Source organism: Danio rerio, chromosome 11 (genome assembly GCF_052040795.2).
Source record: "Danio rerio strain M-AB ecotype USA chromosome 11, GRCz13ab, whole genome shotgun sequence".
Taxonomy (NCBI): Eukaryota; Metazoa; Chordata; class Actinopteri; order Cypriniformes; family Danionidae; genus Danio; species Danio rerio.
Window position 1 is genome coordinate 38,233,765 of NC_141031.1, and position 22,617 is coordinate 38,256,381.

The window sequence follows — 22,617 nt, forward strand, 5'->3', positions numbered from 1 at the left end:
TTTCAACAGCCTTGCAACCTACAATCAGTGTTGAGACTGAAAGTGTTCTCCAGTTCAAATTGAAATCTGTCATTTCGTTTGTGTGTCGCACTGAAGTGGATTGCTGGATTTTAGAAAACTGGTGCATTACGTGCTGTGCTTTGAATAATGTAATTTTAGGCAAGAGAGAGATCTCCTTACAAACGTAGCACTGCTGTCACGAGAGACTTCAGGTTTTTAGGAGAAAAAAATAAATGTTTTTTTTTTCTAGCACAGTGACTTTAGCATGACACATTTTTTTCTTTTTGATGCTTTTTTGAAAAGGCATACAGTATATATTAGGGATGTTCAGATCAGATCACGCGATCAGAAATCGGGCCTGATCATGCGGTTTCAGACTCAATCGTAAATGGACGTTACCTCCCGATCAGGATTGGATATATCTATACATCTATAGTTATGTGGTGGCACAGAGTTAAACCTCTTTCTTGACTTCACACAGAAACAGCAATGCGTGCAGCATGACATCACATTGTTGCAGAGACGCTATTGGTTAAATGCCGGCAAAGTAGAACAGAGAAGCAGCTTGAAGCAGAAAGCACGAGTATGTCTGCGGTCTGCCGGTATTATAAAGTTGATGATGACAAGATTGCCATAACAAACAGTGAGATATGTAAACTTGTGATTATCTGCCGGGTATTTTAAGTTGAGGTGCTGTTTGTTTTTATATTAGATTTTTTTTATATTTACTGTTGCACTAAAGTCCGAAAGTGAAGAATTGATGTTATTTATTCAAGGTACCTCACAGAAGTGCTCTGTTTGTTTACAGAGTTGTTGAATGTTAAAATAAGGTGAATTAAATTAGGAAATAAGGAACATCCTGGATCTATTTCTTTGCTCTTCTTTATTCTTATTTTATGTATTATAGAAGTATCGGATCGGGTTTCGGTATCGGTAGATACTCAAAATCAAATGACTCGGACTCGAGGGCAAAAAACCTGATCGGGACATCGCTAGTATATACACATTATATACATTATTCACAAAAGAGTGTTAATATAGGGGCTTGTCCTACTAAAAATGTAGGATCCTCAAAATACACATATTTTTTTTAAATGTTGATAATATGGTAATAATATGGTAATATAATAATCTTATTATAATGTTATATTAAAAAAAAACACATACATACATACAATCTTTTTCTTCATATCTCACTCTTTTGGCACTGAATAATTTGATCAAAAACATTCAGGAATCAAAATTTCTAATTAAAATAATAGTTATATACAAGCAAAATGTATACCTTTTTTTGGAAACCTAGAGTTATAATAGCATTTAATGTTAAAAAATGAACAGGTAACAAATTAGTACTGTTAAAAAACAGTTATGACATTATTTATTATTTCCAGTTTAATTAAAGTAATTCTCAATATTTATTTTTAATGAAGTGACTTTTAAAAATAATTTCTCTTAAATTTTTTTTTTTTTTTAATTCTATGAAAGCAGTGTAAATATTTTGAATAAGTTATGAGGGCCAGATGATCATTTAGGTGTGTGTGTGTGTGTGTGTGTGTGTGTGTGTGTGTGTGTGCACTAGTGTTAGTATTCATTCATTAATTCGTTCATTCGTTCATTCATTCATTCATTCATTTTCCTTCGGCTAAGACTCTGATTATCAGGGGTGGCCACAGCGATTGAACTGCTAACTATTTCACCATATGTTTTACGCAGCAGATGCCCGTCCAAATACAACCCAGTACTGGGAAACACCCACCCACAAACACACACACACACATACACACACACACACACACACACACACACACACACACACACACACACACACACACACACACACACACACACACACTACGGGCAATTTAGTTCATCCGATTCACCTATAGCTCATGTCTTTAGGCTGTGGAGGAAACCCGAGTACCCGGAGGAAACCCACACCAACAAGGGGAGAACATGCAAACTCCGCACAGAAGCGCCAACTGGCCCAACCAGGACTCGAACCAGCAACTTATTAGCACTTATCAGTGAGTGCGTGAACTGAAAAACCCATCAGGCAGATGCCTAAAAAGGTTTTAAGAATGAAGTCAAGATACAGTACTAATTCAATATGCGAGTTCCTTCATCCTGGGTTTGATTTCAAGGTAATGCATAAACCAATGCATTTTGAATTACTTGTAAGTTTCATCTGAAAGAAAAGCAACTGCCAAATATATACAGTTGAAGACAAAATAGTTTGCCCTCCTGTTAATTCTTTTTTCTTTTTTTTATATTTCCCAAATGATGTTTAACAGAGCAAGAATTTTTTTCACAGTATTTCCTATAAAATGTTTTCTTCTGAAGAAAGTCTTATTTGTTTTATTTCGGCTTGAATAAGCTTTTTAATAAACTTTTTAAACCATTTTAAGGTCAACATTATTAGCATTTTTTTCCGATCGTCTACAGAACAAACCATTGTTATACAATGACTTGCCTAATTACTCTAACTTGCCTAATTAACCTAGTTACGCCTTTAAATCAGGGTCTTAAAACTTTTGACCCACCACATATTGTTTGTTTAAAGTACTGCACTTAATTATATTGTATTTCAGTTTACCTTAGGTTTTTCCTCAGCGTGTGGTTGAGAGTAACACACATGCAGATTAGTTCTAGGGTTGATTTAAACGTTGAAATGTATGTGCATACAAGCTCTATTTTTACTAAAGCTCTATTTTTTGTAAATATTCAAGGGAAGTTTGATTAATATCATCATGCTGGGGGTGTAACAAATATGATTATTTTGCTAATATTTGATTCAAATCGTATTATTTAATAGATTTTCATCATATGTGTATTGAGATTTCTGACAACAACGCACAGTACATTTTACTGCTGGATGAATTGGACATGTTAATGTGAATATGTACTTACTTTTCCCCTTTTTGTTGTAGTTTTACAAAAAGGAAAGATACTACGAAGAACAATTGCCAGTAAAGTTACCCAAACTGTTTCTGCTGTTCTTGCACTATCTGTCAAACTTGGTAAAGCAACAATTGGTTGAGACAAAACATAATTAATTATTATTGTTATCATTATTATGACTATTTAAATGTCAAAATGCTAATTTAAACAGCCATCGATACATTTCAGCAGTCGTGTGAAGCACAAAATGTGCTGATTTGTTTATTTGTGACAGGTAATGCTTAAAAAATAAATGTCATGTCTGCTGTCCTAAGATGCACCAGTTACGCCACTTTTCTCTTGTGCTTGACTGTTAAAATGGCCCTCCTATGAATTGTCAGTCACTGAAATGGCCCCCTGCCAATTTGAATAAAGCTGAATACTAGTATCTTAGAAAATTTCTTGTACGTTATGTACTGTCATCATGGCAAATATAAAAGAAATAAGTTATTAAAAATGAGTTTAGAAATGTTTAGAAATCTTCCTTTTGTTAAACTGAAAATGGAAGAAAGAAATATACAGAGGGCCTAATAATTAAGGAGAGCTAATAATTCTGACTTCAACTATAATATAAAATATTAGAAACACTCAGGAAACAAGAAACTTCAAATTTATTTTGTACTTCTTCGGAGGAGCCAGATTGTGCCGAAAATGAAGTGTAATTTTCAATACAACGAAGGCAACTGTACTTTTATTACCTAATATCATCCTACGCAAGCATATGCATGAGAACGGAAAATCTCGCGCTTTACGTCATCTGGCTGATGATCCGGTATCATCTGCAATGGAAGGCCAGAGCTGGTGCTGAAGCCATGACGTTATTCCTCTAGGGCAGAACGGCGTCGCTGACAAACGCACAGTTTTTTCTGGACCCCTGCCTGAACGACAGAAGGCAGATAAGTGGCTGTTTGGTTATGCAAATGCTGATCTGCTGCCCAAGAAGACATCTCTGGTTTTTTATACTAAATACTGCAAGAGAGAAAGAGTGACATCAGAGGTGTCACAGTGAGTGTGGCCTAAAATCAGGACAGGATTAACCAATGGGCCTTATGGGCACAGGCCCAGGGGCCCGTGCGCATCTGGGGCCCCTGGGAGGGGGGAAAAAAAAAAACAATTTCGGAGTGTCTTTTTAGGCTAATTGCAAATAGCGCACCTAGTTGGAATCAGCTATTCACGGTTTATGCCCATCGATGCCTGATTGACAGAAACAACATGAGTAAAGAGCGAGGTAGATCACAGCGTCAGTGGCATACCTCCTAAAGCGCAGAGCAACATCTTTTGACGCGATTGAACAACCCGGTTCGAATCCACCATCGGCTGAACTCGACCATCGGCAACTTTTTCTTTCCCCATAACATATCAGATTGGAAATATATTTATTTTTAATAGGAAGGAAACATTTAGTAAAAAACAAAGCAAATGTGACAAAGTCAATTGCCTCATGGGTAGTTACAGCATCTAAATCGTGATTATATTATATAAACAGTTATTTCCCACCTGGAGTTAAATGTTAGCAACATCTTAACAGAATTGATTTGTATCTACAATGTTATCTACAATCTTCTGAACTCTGTTCGTCATCATTATTTGCCGCAACTAGCCCTACTTCACCCGTATTCTCCGATATCATGGCTCTGTGTGAAGAACATTTAATAGAAGGAGAAACGCGAGAGAAAGAGAAGAGGAGGCATCTTTTTGAGGCATGTTCCATACCAACCCAAGCTCATTCTGAAAACGTAGTCCCGCGGACGTTTCTGGAGACAGCGGAATACGTCCTGGGAGGTATGTACGGCTGCATTTATTTTTTTCAAGCAAACGCTGCGGGGCGGTGTGACGCTGTTCCCTTCCACGTTTTCCGGCCGGCCGGCCGACCGCTTACCTCCTTGTGGAGGGCTTTCCCGCTGCAACCCGTTTGTCCACTCAGCTCACCGTGTACGTCGGCAGGCTTGAGATGCAGAGAGTAGTTGACCACGGCGACCGGTTTCGAGTCCGGGGAAGAGCGGTTCCAGCAATCAGGCAAGACAAAAACAGAATCCCAAAAATTAAGTAAACGAGTTTCATAACAGAGTGAGAACGTGGTGAAATCCAAAAACGCGGTAGAAAAAAAAATCAGGGCTTTTATTTTTTTGGACGGCTTTTGTAAACTGTTGCTCGGGTTTAGGGAAGTGAGCGGGTCGATCGGTGAAATTGGTTGGGTTCAGGGAAGGAGGAGGTCGGGTCAGCCGATTGGCCGGTCACGCAGTCAATCATCCAGTCAGTCAGACAGCGGCCTCTGGTGGGTTCACACGAGAACAGCGCGGGCGCGAACTGCACTCGCGAGAGGCGTCTGAGATGCAAAAAGGCACACAACAGCGGCCTCTCGCAAAAACTGCAGCCAAAACTGCAGCCGTACGTACCCGCCGGGACGTATTCCGTGGTCTCCAGAAACGTCCGCGGGACTACGTTTCCACAATGAGCCTGGGTTGTTCCATACACACCTTCTTTAAACAGACCCATGATCAGGAGAATGAGTAGATTTTAATTTTGGGGGTGAACTATCCCTTTAAGTGACTTTAAGGAGGAAAATCAGTTTTAATAAATTCGATAACTCAAGGTATTTGAAATGTTGCAGTGATTACATTCATAAACAACCCTATTGCACACTTTAAATTGAATACCCAAAAAATGTGATGTGAAAAAAAGAGCTTCTAGCCTGGGACTGCTGAATGATTTTGGATGCTGAGTGTTGGGCTATACATAGAACTGTTTAGCTGTCTGCCAAAGTGTCACAGACAGATTCTGGGTTTTTTTCTACCACAAGATGTTTAGATGTTAAATGCCACTTAGATGCAAATAGCAAAGCCCTGACATCACATCTGGGGTGATTTCTATTTCACACTGTTTCACACTTTCACTTTTAGCCTGGCTTGACTGTGAGAATGAATTCAAGCTCTTACGTGGAGAGGTAAATAAAGTATGGGTGCTCCTGCAAATGTATGAAAAACAGAACCTGGGATTACAGTATGGATTAGCTTGCACCATAAATGATATTCAGATAAATAATGAATAACATATTTGGTCCTTTGATTACAGCCGTGTTGGATATTACACGCTGTTCTTGTTGATTTGTAGTTTGTGAGAGATTTAAGAAACAGATTTTCTGCATCTTGACAGTGATGTACCTTAAGCGAGACATCCTAAGTAAGATGTCAGTGTGACATGAAATGTTAATGCTGTGAAGGAAGTCGCATATCTGTGTGAGGCGTCCGCAAGAGCTGAGATTAGAACACACTGTGCCGCATAAAAAAAAAAAAATTTGTCACCATTTATTTCCATACATTTTGAGTTTGGGGGGAAATTGCTGAAATAAAGAAGCTCATCAAACGGTGTTTTCCACCTTAAAGTGCGGCGGTAGAGAATGCAGATGTGATACCATTTCTCTGTGCGTTGTTCAAAGACTTCTGCTGTTTACTCCTGGTGCTAAGAGGCTTTTCTTTTTTTGATCAGAAAGAGAGACACATTTCTGCTTACCCTTGGTAGGTTAATTCAACAGGATTTTAGTCAAAATTGTATTATTAGGGAGCTTTAAAATTTGCCAAAAGAGTCTGAATCTGATTTGTGTTCATTTTAATTATTAACAATTGTAATTTAATAAAACTAAATATTATATGCCATTAAAAATGTTTTGAATTTGTTCAGAATTTCTTAATCTTGTAATCTTGAAACTGTGGACTCTATTTTAACGTTCTAGGCACAGTCTAAAGCGCAGGGCACAAAAGCATTAAGGGCGTGTCCAAATCCCCTTTTGCTATTTTAGGGATGGAAAAATACACTCTGCGCCCTGGTCTAACAGGGTTGTGCTTATTCTCTTAATAAGTTATGGGTTTAGAGTCTCATCTACCAATTCCTTTAAGAGTCAGTTGCGTCGGCCATGGTGCATTTGCTATTTACATGGCGGACTTTGCACATGAAAAAATTGAACACTTCACTAGCAAGAAAACAGTTAAACAGACCATCTGCAGTACAAGGATAAAGAATGAGCCTCCTCCAATCGGCCTTCACTTTCTCTTTCTCTCTTTTGTGGATAGGGTAACAATGTTGTAGCCTTAGCAAGCAGTTGGCCAAAGTCCCTTTAAAGCAAGTCATTTCCCTTGCCGGCCATATTTGCAAAGCCTCTCGGGCAGTATGCTCGGGCATTCTGTCCAAATGGCGAAGCATTAAATTCTCCAAAACTGTTTGCTAAGCTTACTATTGAATTTCATATTAGGAATCACCAATTAAATTAAGCAACACCAGTCTCTTTAGATTTATTTCCAAATGTCCAAATCACACAAAATCTGCAGAAACTCACGTCTGGTCTAAGCCCCTTTCCTGGAGTATCATCAATCTATAGCGATCGATGATCAGAAGGTGGGCTTTATTTGCTATATAGTGATCACTGATTAGCTCCTGTACTACTAGGGCTTTATTCAACATATTCACCGTTACACGTTTCCCCATTAAAAAAAGATATGAATGACATGTCTTGTGTATTATATGTGTATGGAACGTATAGAGTGTAAGGAATTGTCCTCTCAAATTGAGAGGACAATGGATCCCCTGCAGTTTGCCTATAGGGCCAACCGGAGCACTGTGGATGCTCTTGTTGTAGCTTTTGAATAAAGTTCAACATCATCTAGACAGGCCAAATACAAATGTTAGAATACTTTAATGGATTTTTCAGCTAATTTTAATCTGTTCAACCTAACCTTCTTTTAGAACATCTTCATAATTTAGGAGTAAGTAAGTAAGTAAGAGAGTTTTTAAAAAACCGACCACAACGCGTCTGTGTAAATCATGTTATGTCTGAATGCTCTGTTTTAAATATAGGGGTACCTCAGGGATGTGTATCATCCCCTATTTTAATTTCTATATATATATTAATGAACTGCAGTGTAATAATGATAATCTCAAACTCATAAAATACGCTGATGATCTGGCATTGGTTTCCTCTCAGGAAGAAATGAATAGCTTCTTATATTTTAAATATATTAATAGGATTACAGATTGGTTTGGCAAAAGTTCATTACACCTAAATATTGGGAAAACAACAGAGTTATGTCTGGGGAGTCAAACTAGAGTAGTAGATACTAGACTTTATAAACCAGTCACCATAAAAGGACAAATAGAAGAGCAGGTCTCAAATTTTAAGTATTTAGGCACAATTATTGACAATAAACTGAATTTTAATTGTAATAGAGGCGGTTTATAAGAAGGCAAGTCAGCGCCTCTGTCTCCTTCGCAAGTTGAGAAGTTTTAATGTTTGTACACAAACTTTAAACAAGGCATATAGGTCATTGATAGCGAGTAAGGGTGTCACGATCTTCCAAATCTTCGATTCGATTACATTTTCGATTCTAAAGGCACGATTCGATTCGATTTTCGACTATGAATAATTAATTAATTAATGACCAATTAATTATTTTTAGCCCACCGTTTAAACTACCTGACCTGCGTGGTCTGTTTTACCCATGAACAAATCATACAGTAAATGAATAAAGGCAAGATACACACATAATTACCACCTGTCAATCACTTTTTCTGCAGGACTCGTGAATAGGCAGTGATCTGTGTCGTTATAATGGCGTCGGTAAAAAAGATACACAACCAACAGGAACCAGCCAACAGTATCTGAGGTTTGGCTAAAATGACTAAGTACAATTGAGTGAAAGATTGAAGCAGTCTACTGATCCTCTGACTGCCTGAACCCGCTGTCTCGAGCCCATGGCTGTGTGTGTGCGTCTGTGTGTGTGTCAGAGGCAGAGAGGAAGGAGGGCTGCTCTGCTCAGAAATGCTACACGCCACTGTGGATGTCAAATCATTGTCGTTCTAAAATGCCATTTAAAACAAAGACAGTGTAAACAGGGTCTGAGTGTGTACTTTTCGCGAGCAGATTAGCAACGGGGGCAGGCGGAGGATCGCGATGCCGGTGTTGTCTATCGGACGAACCCTAATACGTACATAGCAGAGCTTGCAAAACTGTGTTTTTTTGTCAACAACACGAACATTGTCAAGATAACTCACTGGAAATCCAAAATGCTTACACACCGGCGACTTCATTGAAAGAGGAGAGGGTTTAAGCTCTGTCGACGGGTCTCCGGTATCTGCAGTTCAACAAGCACTTCAACAAGCCTGTTTTTTCCCGCTTGGCAAGACAAGCTGACGTGACATGGGGGCGTGGCAGCATCGACAATTCTATTTTTTGATTCGATAATCGAAATTGAGCATAAATTTCGATCGATTTCGATTAAAAATCGAAATCATGACACCTCTAATAGCGAGTGTTCTCACATATAATATTGTTTCATGGTTTAGTAACACAACACTTAAACAGAAGAAGAAATTATCTCAAAATATCAATCAGGCAAACAGGATAACTGGTCACAAACAACATTCACTGCACATTTAATTTGACTCCTTTATGGAAAAAACAGCTGTTGTGGTTTTTAAAGATAATACTCATCCCCTTCACTCAGCATTTGAATTGTTACCACCAGGACGAAGGTTTTGGAATTCCTAAAGCACGAAGAAATGCTTATAAAAAGTCATTTATCCTAATGGCAGTTGTTATTTTAAATCGGATCACTGTTTGAAGTGAATGTGGTGGTTGCCAAGAATGATCTGCAGTAGTTTGTATGGGGCTAATTTGGTTTTTAAACTTTAACTTATGTTGTTGTCTTGATGAGTGTTGTTATTGTTTGGTTGTATGTATGCAATTGTTGTCTTAAATCCAGTGTTAAAGACAAATTTCCTTTCTGTGTCATGCAGAACAGACAATAAAGTATACATTAAACTAAATGGTCTTTGGGTGGGCCTCAAAATTGCTTGGATTTGGATCTTATTTTAATGTCAGGAAATTAAAAAAAGAGACTTGTTGTGTTTATTTCACTCCAATATGACTCTGGACACACTATACCTGCACACAGTATTATCCAAACAGCTTCCAAAAGTTGATTTCGCATCATCGGTGGCTTTTAAAACACAAGAGTTGGCCTCAATTTCCGTATAAGATTAGAGAAGATTTAGATTTACTGTACAAGGTGATGCAGTTTTGTAGAATGTTTGATTTGCAAACTGCTTCAGACACCTAAAACAAACTAAAAATGTACTTTATTGAGCCATGATTTTGTGCTACATGTAAAAATCTATAACTTGATTAACAAGTTTTCTCAATATCTACCTTGAATAATCGTAAAACTTTCACAGAATTGTCTCATATTTCACTTTGTGTGCGTTTTTTGCTGATATTACTGTGGTTCTTTTTAGTTTTAATTCTCATCAGTGATGTACATTATATGTTTTTGTTACATCTAATGTTGATAAATCATGTTTATTGCATTACTTTAAATTTGTGTGTGTTACCAGGATGTTAATGTGAATGACACTGATCTCCTTCTTTATACTCGTATATCTCTGCTTGGGGGAAAAGCTGTTTCTGTTGAGCAATCGTTGATGGTCTGATTTTTTTCATCTCTACATGTTTGTAGTTATATCTTTGTCTGGGTACAAACTGTGGATGTCAGTACTTCACAACACTGGTGTATAAATGAATGAAATATGGTAGTTTACTGTAAAATTTAGAATTTCATGGATTCTACTGTATTTTCAACAGTAAAATTCTGGCATTTTGATCCAGAAAAAAATCCAACATTTTTGTGCGTATCAGAAATCTGGTCACTTTACTTTTAGGTGGAAGTTTAGCATCATTTCAAGATATTAATTAATTAAGTTTTTTGGGAACCACCCCGTAATTTTGAAACTTTGCACAGTTTTTTGTAGCCAACTCATGTATTATAATACACATGAAACACAGATTTTTTTTCCAGTTCATTCAAGGAATGGGTTTATTGTTGAAAACTTTCTGAGGTTTTATTTAGCTGTCTGTACGGGAGTGGGGAATTCCTGTGGGGTTCATTACGGTGCTGTGATTTTCTAGCAGTTGCAGGGTCTCTCAGGAGAGTTGCTTCGGCAGGCTGCGGGTAAAAACACTGCCTTTTTGCTCATATTTCCCCCACTCTTTTAATGAGGCTAAGATCTCTGTCATAAATCTGTCCTTTATAAGTGGCCCTTCATTTAAATCCCGTATCTGTTCCATACTTTTTAACTGTTTTAATTATAATGATTCAGTCAGTTCAATTTCGAGGAGCCACACTCAGCAAATGATCCAACAAAAATAAAAATATATTGGCGCCTGCTGAGAGGAAGATTTGTGCCAACCGTACCACCTGCAGTCAGAGACGGTGGCGCTCTGGATATCTGTTAGATCATTAGGGTTTCAGTCAATGTTCTGGTGTAATGGTTCTTCGTTTCTCACCAATGATACAAAACAGCAACATGTTGGTAAACAAAAAGCATTGTTTGTATTATTATTCTGCAGGAACTGCCTTTTTAAACCACTACAGTTGCTTCCAGAAATAAAGTTGAATATCTTCAGGGATATTACAGAATGTTTACTCTTCCTAATGATGGTTGCACAGAAAAAACCTGTTATGGGCTGTGTTGCCAGATTGAGTTGAGATTTTCAGGATGATGATTTTCATGGAATCATGATTTCTATGATTTCAAAGAAAAATATGCTCAAAATAATCCACAACAAATGAATGTTATCGAAATGTATTTCCATGTCAACTAAAATTGTTAAAAAAACATTTTACAGTGCTGAGCATAAATGAATACAAGCCTCACAGATCTCTCTTTTCAATTAATCATTTATACAGATTGCTTTACAATAATATATTTGTATTTATTTGTGATTAATTGGCACCAAAGACAAAACTGGAGAAAATTGTACAAAAAATACTTAAGATCACAGTCTATAAATTAGTACACCCAGATTAATATGCAGGGAAAAATATTAAATAAAACTTTAATAGACAGGAACAAATCAGGAGGAAAAAAAGTTATATTTTGTTAAAATTTACAAGTTAGTAATTTATTATTATTACTTTTAGGTATTCCAACGCAATCTCATGGCAATTCGTAACTTTTTAGTGGCTAATTCGTATGGTCTAATTCGTACAGTTTAGTACAATTTGCTCATCACCCAATGATGGTTGGGTTCAGAGGTTCAAACATATATAGAATTATTACATATATATATATTATATTATATATATATATTATTAATATTATTATTATTTTCGACTAATAAAAGCAATTATAAATTTTTTAAATAACATTTTAAGGTCAAAATTATTAGCCCCTTTAAGCTATATATATCATTATACTTGGTTTGTTCTGTAGGCTATAACTTGCCTAATTACCTTAACCTGCCTAGTTAACCTAATTAACCTAGTTAAGCCTTTAAATGTCACTTTATGCTGTATAGAAGCATCCTCAAAAATATCTAGTAAAATATTCTGTACTGTCATCATTGCAAAGATAAAATAAATCAGTTTTTAATAATGAGTTATTAAAACTATCATGTTTAGAAATGTGTTGAAAAAAAAAATCTTCTCTCCGGTAAACAGAAATTGGGGAAAAATAAACAAGGGGGCTAATACTCTGACTTCAACTGTATATTTATTATAGAATTTAGTACAAGTAATTTCTAGATTATTTTGAGTGTGTACATGGACTGTAAAAATTGCTGTAATTTGTGGAGTGTTACTGGCAGTTTTGCTGTAGTTTCTCAATTGTATTTATTAATTTACAGTACACTTGTAAATTTGACAGTATTTCTGTGAATTTTTGCAGTATTTCTGACAAAATTTTAAAAGCACACTGTAATATAACAATTACAACTTTTCAGTAGTTTTACAGCACATTTGTAATTGTAATGTGCAGTGCACTTGTACATTTTACAGTATTACTGGCAACCAAAATTACCAGTAATACTGTGCATTTACAGCAACTTTTTTACAGTGTTTTTTCCTTCTGAAAAATATACAGTATTTTATATTTCTCTCTATGAGTCTCTCTTGAATTTTGTAACTTAGGGTTACACATTAAACTAATTCATGTAATGTAAATTTTATTTTGTATTTGGAAGCATATTTCATAAATTGAAAGTAACTTATTCATTCAATTATTTTTCCTTTGGCTTAGTCCTTTATTTATCAGAGGTCACCACGGCGGAATGAACTGCCAACTATTCCGGCATATGTTTAACGCAGCAGATGCCCTTCCAGTTGCAACCCAGTACTGGGAAACACCATACAATATTGCATTCACACACACACACACACACACACACACACACACACACTCACACACACACACACACACACACACACACACACACACACACACACACACACACACACACACACACACACACACACACACACAATATATATATACTTTGGCCAGTTTAGTTCATCCAAATCACCTCATGTCTTTGGACTGTGGGGTAAACTAGAACACCTAGAGGAAAGCTGAGACTGCAGCTCTGCACAAGACTTTTGGCTAGTGGAGAAATAAAAATGGTCGTGCCGAACTGAGTCTGGTTTCTCTCAAGGTTTTTTTTTCTTCACTCTCCTTTCGGTGAAGTTTTTTTTTCCCCTCTCCGCTGTTGCCACTGGCTTGCTTGGTTCAGGATGGGTAGAGCTATGCATCGATGAATTTGCTCTTCAGTGCTTGGACTCTCAGTAATGATTTCAAACCACACTGAACTGAGCTAAACTGAAATGAACTTAAACACTAAAAACTAACTGCCCTGATCCAGTTACTATGACCATTATGCTGCTTTGACACAATTTACATTGTAAAAGCGCTATACAAATAAAGCTGAATTGAATTGAATTGAAACCCACGTGAACACCGAGAACATGCAAACTCCACACAGAAACGCCAAGAGTTTAAGACAGAGTCACCGTGCCGCATGAAAGTAACTCACTGAATTAAATGTGGCAATTTGTAATAGAAAAGCTAGTAATCTTTGCATTATTTACAACTTAGATTTTTTTAGGCAGTCATTTTTAAAAAGCTTTGAGCAATAGTAACAGTGATACTTGTCTTGGGCAGGCACTGATAATGATTTTAATATTTGTAATTTGCTGAGTTTACTTCCACTGGTAATAATTTCCAGTTAATTTTCTATGCAGGAAATCGAAATGATCCTGGGAATACCTGCTATATGTGCAGGAAACACACACCGAAAACAGATTTGAATGATTAGTGTGAGGGATTTTGCTAGGTGGTGCAAGGTTGCCAGGGTTGAATGTTGTGAACTTTATCATTTTTATAGCGTGGGACAAATAAGCAAATCTGCAGAATGTAAATCAGCCTCGCTGGGATGAAGCCAGAAACTTGAGAAAGTCTCCAAACTTCTGCAAATCTGCTGCGATAGACTTTCTCTGTGCATCTTCACTGGTCTTCGCTCTGTGTTTACCATTTCAAAGAGATTACAGTTGCATGTGTGCTTTTTAAATGCGAGCAGTTAGTTGCCTTTTAACATGTCGGAAAAAATGAATGGTGTGTTTTTTCTTGCTCTTGTTTGCTAACGAGTTTTGAGTTTTCACGTTCAGGTTTTGTAAATATTGTAAACTTTGTAGGAGCTTAGTTTTAAGAGCTTCTGCAAAGATCACATCCTTATGAGTCAATTTACCTTTTGGGTTTGTTGTTGCTAATGAGGAAATCGAACATTCGACTTGAAGTTGCGTTTGGCATAAAAGAAGTGATTAAAATGTATGCTAATAGGCTAATTACACAGTTTGCTGGGTCATTTCTGTTGTTCTGTATCAGAAGCTTAATAATGTAGAGCAGGCGTAACCAACCCTGTTCCTGGAGATCGACCTTCCTGCAGATTTCAGTTGCAACCCATATCAAACACACCTGCCTGTAATAATCAAGTGCTGTTCAGGTCCTAATTAATTGGTTCAGGTGTGTTTGATCAGGGTGGAGCTGAACTTTGCAGGAAGGTCCATCTCCAGGAACAGGGTTGAGCAGTTGTAGAGTTACAATTAAAAAGCTATAGCCATCAGTGCTTCCCACAGGTTTGAAATATACTTGCTGTAATAGCCGAATTGAAACACACCATTTACCCACATCACATAAATAGTTAACTATATGCGACAAACATAATCATTTTTAACAATAATTGTCTTTATTATGACACTGTTATACGCTGTTTCTTTTCAATAGATTAAAGTAAAAAAGAAAAACTATTGAAATAAAAAAAAAGAATTAAAACAGACAATATCTCTAAAAATCATAATATACAAGATTAAAATGTGTAGATTATTTAAATAAGGCAAATATGTTAATTAATCACTAATGGTGTACAAATGTTTTGCAGCCAGTGTAGACCAGTCATTTCATCCTCTACAAGTATATAGTGAAGTTTAGAGTCGTTTAGATTTAAAAATGAATTATTTAATGCTTTTTTCGCGACTGTGTGCATGCAAAGTGAAAGTAGTTGAGTAAAAGGTAATGCAAAAACTCTTACGATTAAATAACGACAGCCTTAGAAAGCAAATGCTGAATTTTTGGAGATATTTTATTTTATTTTATTATTTTTACCCCGTTATAAAATTAATGCAAATTGAATTGATACTACATAATAATATAAACATTTTTCCTTTTTTTCTTCTCTTTTTTCTTTTCTTTTTTTTCTTTTCTTTTCTTTTCTTTCATACTCATGGTTTTTACAATAGTGCAACCAAAAATGAAAGCAAAAGCAAATGCTGAATCCCTAACATTTTAGGAGATTAAGAAATCCTGGCCAGGCAAAATTTTTGCCCTGCCCAAGTAAAGTCTATGTGTGGGAAGCACTGACCATTGCTAGAATTGACTGTAAGGTTACAAACGGATGTATTTTAACATATTTTGAAATGCTGATTTACAATTTAGTTGATTTTATTATTAACATCATTTTGATATTTGCATCAAACTAAAAATTCAAAAGAGATTTTACAGAAGCATGTTAATTATATATATATTTCTATAGAAAAGAAACATAATTTTTATTTTTATTTTTTTAACCTTGTTTTAACCAGTATAAAATATTGTAATATAATGTATTTAATTAATTTATTTATTTATTTATTTTTAAGTTATATATATATATATATATATATATATATATATATATATATATATATATATATATATATATATATATATATATATATATATATATATATATATATATATATATATATATATATTTATTTATATATATATATATTTTTTTTTCTTAGTGATAAAATGAATGCAAATTGAATTGGTACTGAATAATATAAATGCATTTTTCTTTTCTTTTCTGTAAATTGAATTAAATTGAACTATTTTATTTTATTTTTAGTTTACCCAGTGATAAAATGAATGCAAATTGAATTGATAATAGATAATATAAATCCAATTTTTCTTTTCTTTTCTGTAAACTGAATTAAATTGATTTAAATTGAATAAAATTTTATTTATTTATTTTATTTTAGTTTAGTACCCAAGGATATGACAATAGTGGAACCACCTTAATTTTAATTAAACAACTAGTGAAATTTTACGTTTATCGATTTAAGTTTTATTATTACGTTTTATCGTTAGTAAATTAATATTTCATCAGGATTATGTTATAGAAACATGAACATGTACTGCATTGTATGAATGAGCCATCAGCGTGGGTCATGATATAACAACTACATTTGCTCACAGGCAGTCATGCACGTGTATATATTCCAGTCTGACTCAGGTCACATCCATCAGTGAACTGCTGACCTTTACCTCTGAGCATCGTTCTGTTAGGTGGAAAATCTCTATAATTACAGCCTGTCAGAAAAGAGGCACAAAATGAAACCTTTGAAAGGAGACTCTGACATAAAGGCTCCATTTTCTTGATGATGAGGCCTAATCAGAGGTATAATCTTGAAAATGGCCGTGGATGATGATGATAATGGTCAATCTGTGCTGTTTGTTGCAGGACATCATTTTACCCATGTTCCTAACATCCATAAAGGGAAAGTGTGTCAATTTTTTTCATCTAATTGCTTTCTACTGCCCCAGCTCATGATGTAGAGGTTACTGCAAGATATTAGTTGATTAACGTTCTGTATAAACAACCAATGACATTCAACTAACTTAATATATATATTTTATTATTATTGTATTGTTGACTGGCTCATACTACCATGATAAGTGAAGTTTGTTCATAAACTAATTTCGAGAGGATCACATGATTGACACGGCTGGCCCCTGTCAGCATCCTACCTTAGTCATTTTAGTCTTGAAGTACCCCCCTTCCACCCCCTCTCCTCCTCTTTTTCATTGGCTTGCACTGTTGCCTCACAGCAAGAATGTCTCTGGTTTGTGTCTTTACCCAGTTGACTCTCTGTGTGGAGTTCATGTTCTCCCAGTGCTCATATGGGTTTTTCCAGGGTTCATTGGTTTAATCCCTTCAGTCCAAAACATGAGACATAAGTAAATTGACTAAAGCAAATCAGCACCATAGAGAAATTTCACTAGCAGCATACCCTCATAGCAATCATTAAGAAGGAGGGAAGGGGTTCCCGAGATCTACCTGAGCTCAAACTCCCCTCTCGCCCTGCAAACGGGCGAATACTTAAATACTTTATTTCATGAACATGTCTGCAGGAGCCCCATAGACCACAACTCTCATCATTCCACACTTAGTCATGACATCATCCAAATATGCCTTTGTTTGTAGTGAATACACGCCCTCTAGTGTCAAAAATTACATACTGTGCTTTTAGCACACCTTCCAGCAGATTTGTCTGTTTATCCAGCAGTCACTGGAATTTTCATAAGCATAATGTGTTTTGGTAATTGCTAGCATTAAGTAGCCATCAAATGTTTATCTATTATTACATTTCTGCCTCACATGCTGATTAGAATGCACACTTTACTACATTTTTTCTGAGAGATCTGATCTGGACACATACCTGTAATTCAATTTCAAGACGTGCTGGTCTGAGTACTTCAGAAACTGCTGATTTTCATGCACAACCATCTCTAGGGTTTACAGGGAATGGTCAGAAAAAGAGAAAATATCCAGTGAGCTGCAGTTCTGTGTGCGCAAATGCCTTGTTGATGTCAGAGGAAAATGGCCAGACTGGCAGAAGAGCGTCCCTGAATGCACAACATGTCAAACCTTGAGACAGATGGGCTACAGCAGCAGAAGACCATACCGGGTGCTACTTCTGTCAGCTAAGAACAGGAAACTGAGGCTAAAATCTGCACAGACTCACCAAAATTGGACAATAGAAGATTGGAAAATGTTGTCTCGATTTCTGCTGCGATATTCAGATGGTCGGGTCAAAATCTGACATCAACAACATGAAAGCATGAATCCATCCAGTTCAGGCTGCTGGTGGTGGTGTAATGGTGTGGAGGATATTTTCTTGGCACACTTTGGGCCTTTAGTACCAACTGAGCATCGTGTCAACGCCACAGCCTACCTGAGTATTGTTGATGACCATGTCATTTTCTTTTATTCAATTCTCTTGTTTATTAAACAAGTAGTTTACCAACAAAAATGCATTGAAATTAAGATAAATATTATATCAAGTGAAATTCACTATACACTAATATATAACCAAACAATACATGAAGTGGTCAAAAAAATTGTGTGTTTGACCCACTTCGGTTCTTCCAGCTTACTGCTGTTACATTTTCCACCCCTTTTATGACATTTACTTTCAATTTGAATAACAATTTAAAAACAAAACAAAACCCCAAAAATGAATGTTTAAACTAAACAAAATGCACTTTAAAAAATGGCTACAACACCTATTTTAATGTATGAAAACAAGGGGAATGAGCAGCATTCATTTAAACAATAGACTGCAGTAAGTACATTTTTTTTTCAGAAAAATGTTATTTTAGTTGTGTATTCATATGAAAGAATCATGATCTTGATTTTAAAAAAAGATTGTCAGTTTGAAGTTACTTGCACATCACCACATTTCTCTTCCTACCCAGCATTCATGTACATACTTCAGGCTACACCTTCTGAACAGACTGCACGAAGAAAGTGTTTGAGTAAAATGTGTAAAGACAATACATCTCTTGGAATTGAATTATATTTCCAGATCAGATCTCTCGGCGAGAAAGAAAATGAAGCTTTGCTCACTCTGAGGTAAAAGTTTCGCACAATAGACTGACCCAGAAGCGATATATGGAGACGGCCAGGATGATGGAGGAAGAATCTTTTCAGAGATAGGGTTTCTAAAATGGGAGGATTGCAGGCATTTGGGCTGGTTTTAAGTGCTTTAGAAAGCTCATCGTCACCTCTCAGCTCTCATTCGTTCTGTTTTGTAGCGCAGCGTTTAAAGATAGTAGTTTAAAAGCCTCGCGCTGGAGACATAAACACAATTAGGAAGGTGTTAAGTCCCTTTCTCATGATTTGCGTCAGAGGATTAACACACGAGATAAAGCTGCAGATAGCGCCACAGAAGGGCAGTTTTGCCATGTCTTGACAGATTTTCTAATTATGCGTTTTTTATCTGATATGAAATACCTTGACATTGGTCACCGTCAATAGTTAAAGCAGGTATTTCGACCTGATTTGTGTTTGTTGGATTAACTAAATATATTTATATTGACTGTGTATAGTCTATGAGCAAGTTGAACCTACACTGTCAACATGCTGGGTCCCACACAATCGATTTGTGTTGAGACAACATGAAGGAATTAAGTTAACTTATTCTTACAATTTTAAGTGGATTGAACATAAACAATTAAGCTGTTTAAAAAACCAGAGCTTCATCAAGAATTGTGTTGTTTCAGCTTATGTTAAATATGTAGTTTGAACAAAAAGGAAGTATCATTTTTTGAGTGTACTTGCTGATATTCAAGCAAGGGAAATTTCTGATTAAAATGAAAACAATCATAAAATATAAAAACAATATTAATATTTGTATGTGAAATAAATGAATAAGCAATAACTAAAACTAAATAAAACATTTACATTGTTTTTTTTTTTCTTTTTGCTAGTCTTTTTAACTTTTTTCTCAGAAAATATTTTTCTAAAGGTGCTGTTGACTTGAAATTTCCCCTGATGTTGGTAACCAAAGTAATCCAAATATGCAAAGAAAACAAATCTGATTTGTTTACAAATGAAGTTATGTGTAATAAAATGAATTTGATGCAGGGAAAAAGTATTGAACACATGATGAAAGGAAGATGAGGAAAGGCAGTAAAAGCCCAGACTGCAGCTGAAATCTCCTAGTAGTTCTTCACCCTTTTTAAATGAATATTAGCTGCTTCTGTCCAACATCTACGTTAGCAGGATGATGAAGATGAAACCAAAGTGGACATTTCAGCATGACAATACCCCCTTTCACACATACAGACCTTTCCAGAAAATTCACTGTATGTGTGAACAGGCCCTTTTTGAAAACAGAGGTAGATTCATTCCGCCGATTTTCCGAAAAGAGAAGATGAACATATAAACGTTATCTGACTAACATCCAGCAGATAAATGTGTCTGGAAAAATATTCAAAGCCTTTTATTCTTTTATTCATAAACCGCGCAGAGGGGAATGAGTCTGATTGTTCTGATTGGCTAAAGCAGGCATCTTATGTCAGCACGTGTGACTTCTCTTTCTGGAAAATAGCCAGAACGAATTTACTGGTATTTTCTTTTTTTTAAGATTTATTTTTGCCCTTTTTTGCCTTTATTAGATGGGACAGTATTAAGACAGTAAGCCAAGTTGGAGAGAGAGAGGGGTAGGGAAATGTCCTTGAGCCAGGATTCGATATCGGGATGCCCTGACGTGCTACTGCACCATATGTCGACGCGCTAACCACTAGGCTATTGCGCCGACGTGGCATTTCGAAAAAGGGCCTGTTCACACATACACACCTTTCCGGAGAACTGCCGGTAATTTTCCAGAAAGGTCTGAATGTGTGAAAGGGGCATTTTTTTCTCCTGATAGTTCAGGTATGTTTCATAAAAAGTGAATATGTTTGATATAATTAATGTAAAAAAATAAATAAATTAAAAAAAAAAACATATGAGTACACATTTCCAATATGTTTTAAAGTGAATAGCTTATTTACAATAATTAATTGAGTAGAGTAGTTCAGATGAAAGTACCGGGTAAATGCCAGTCTGAGTTACGTTTGTCATAACTGACTCTCCAGTGAATAATATGTATTTATCTCAGAATGTGATAATTGAACAGAAAATGACTCATTATTTGTGTGTATTGGTTATGTAATTGTTAATGTATAAAGTTTATGTACATCGGTAATTGGTGTCAAGTGTAACTGTTACAATTTAAATTATACAAATAACAGACGCATGAATGTTCTGTGAGTTTAGTAGTTTTATGGTGAATGGTTATATATAGAGGGGTTTACAGAGAAAGAAAAGTGAAAAAAGATGTTTGACAAAGAATTTTAAGTGTATTTTGTGTATAAGTATAATATTTATACAGTTGAAGCCAGAATCTTTAGCCCCCCTTTGATTTTTTATTTATTTATTTTTTTTATATTTCCCAAATTATGTTTAGCAGAGCAAGGAAATTTTCACAGCATATCTGATAATATTTTTTCTTCTGGAGAAAGTCTTATTTGTTTTATTTTAGCTAGAATAAAAGCAGTTTTAATAATAATAAAAAAAAAACATTTTAAGGTAAAAATGATTAGCCCCTTTAGGCTATATTTTAATTTTTAACAACTTGCGTAATTACCCTAACCTGTCTAGTTAAGCCAATTAACCTAGTTAAGCCTTTAAATGTCTATTTAAGCAGTATAGAAGCGTCTTGAAAAATATCTAGTAAAATATTATTAAAATATTATTTACTGTCATGAAGACAAAGAAAAAATAAATCAGTTATTAGAAATTAATTAATAAAAATATTATGTTTAGAACTGTGTTGAAAATATCTTCTCTCTGTTAAATAGATATGGGGGGGGGGGTGTTGATAATAAGAGAGTAGATTTTATAAGTATTTTTACAACAAGTATTTGATTAATTGTTGTAAAAAGAGAAAAGCAATACAAACAAAGGGAACAAAACTGTATGTTACATTAAATGAAACATTATTTGTGAGGATATGTTTGCTATAATTTGAATGTTAATAAACAGAGGCTACTGAGTTGCGCCAAAGTCCCTGTAAGGCAAGTCATTGTAATGGATATTAAATGGATACCAAAATCTGGTCAAACTCCATGTCAACAGCTCCTTTAGAAATATTATCTCTAGGAAAAAAAAAACATGACGTGTTCCATACTCATTTTCCCGCTGTATTTTTTGTTTCATTAGATTTAACTTGATGTTTAAAAAAAAATTAATGCAGTATAGACATTTTACAATGATAAACAAAATGATACAACCTGAACTTAAAACTGAAAATGAAGCTGAAAATAAAATGTATAAAAAGTAAAATAGTATCTTAGTGATACTATCTGTTTCTTTCAATGATTTGTGTTTGGTATATTTTAAAATATTGAGTTTATATCAAATTAACTGGTGACATTGTGAAAAAAAAGCTGCATTGCTTAAAGCTTACTTATTTAAAAAGTTGCTGAAAATTACATCATTATTGGAAGATTAATTTAAAGTGTTTTTGGAAATATTTCAGGATTACTTGACACTCCTATTCATTATTTGCATCTACATCTGTACTATAAAAAATCATAACACGAGGCTCTTACAGTGATTTTTAATTTAGATTTCTTTCAACTTGAATAAAAGCAATTACTTTATATGTTCCCACATCAAATGCGTTTTTAGATCCACATGTTTTTTCCAGT

General features: G+C 35.3%; 1 protein-coding gene across 1 annotated transcript in view; it reads left to right on the top strand.

The window, feature by feature from the left end:
- Positions 1–624: 624 nt before the first annotated feature.
- The window catches only part of LOC147841849 (uncharacterized), a 45,475-nt gene continuing 23,482 nt past the window's right edge, over positions 625–22,617 (top strand). The window contains exon 1 of the mRNA XM_087274029.1: positions 625–1,108. The gene's annotated coding sequence lies outside the window, so the exon portion shown is untranslated. The remainder of the gene's footprint in view (positions 1,109–22,617) is intronic.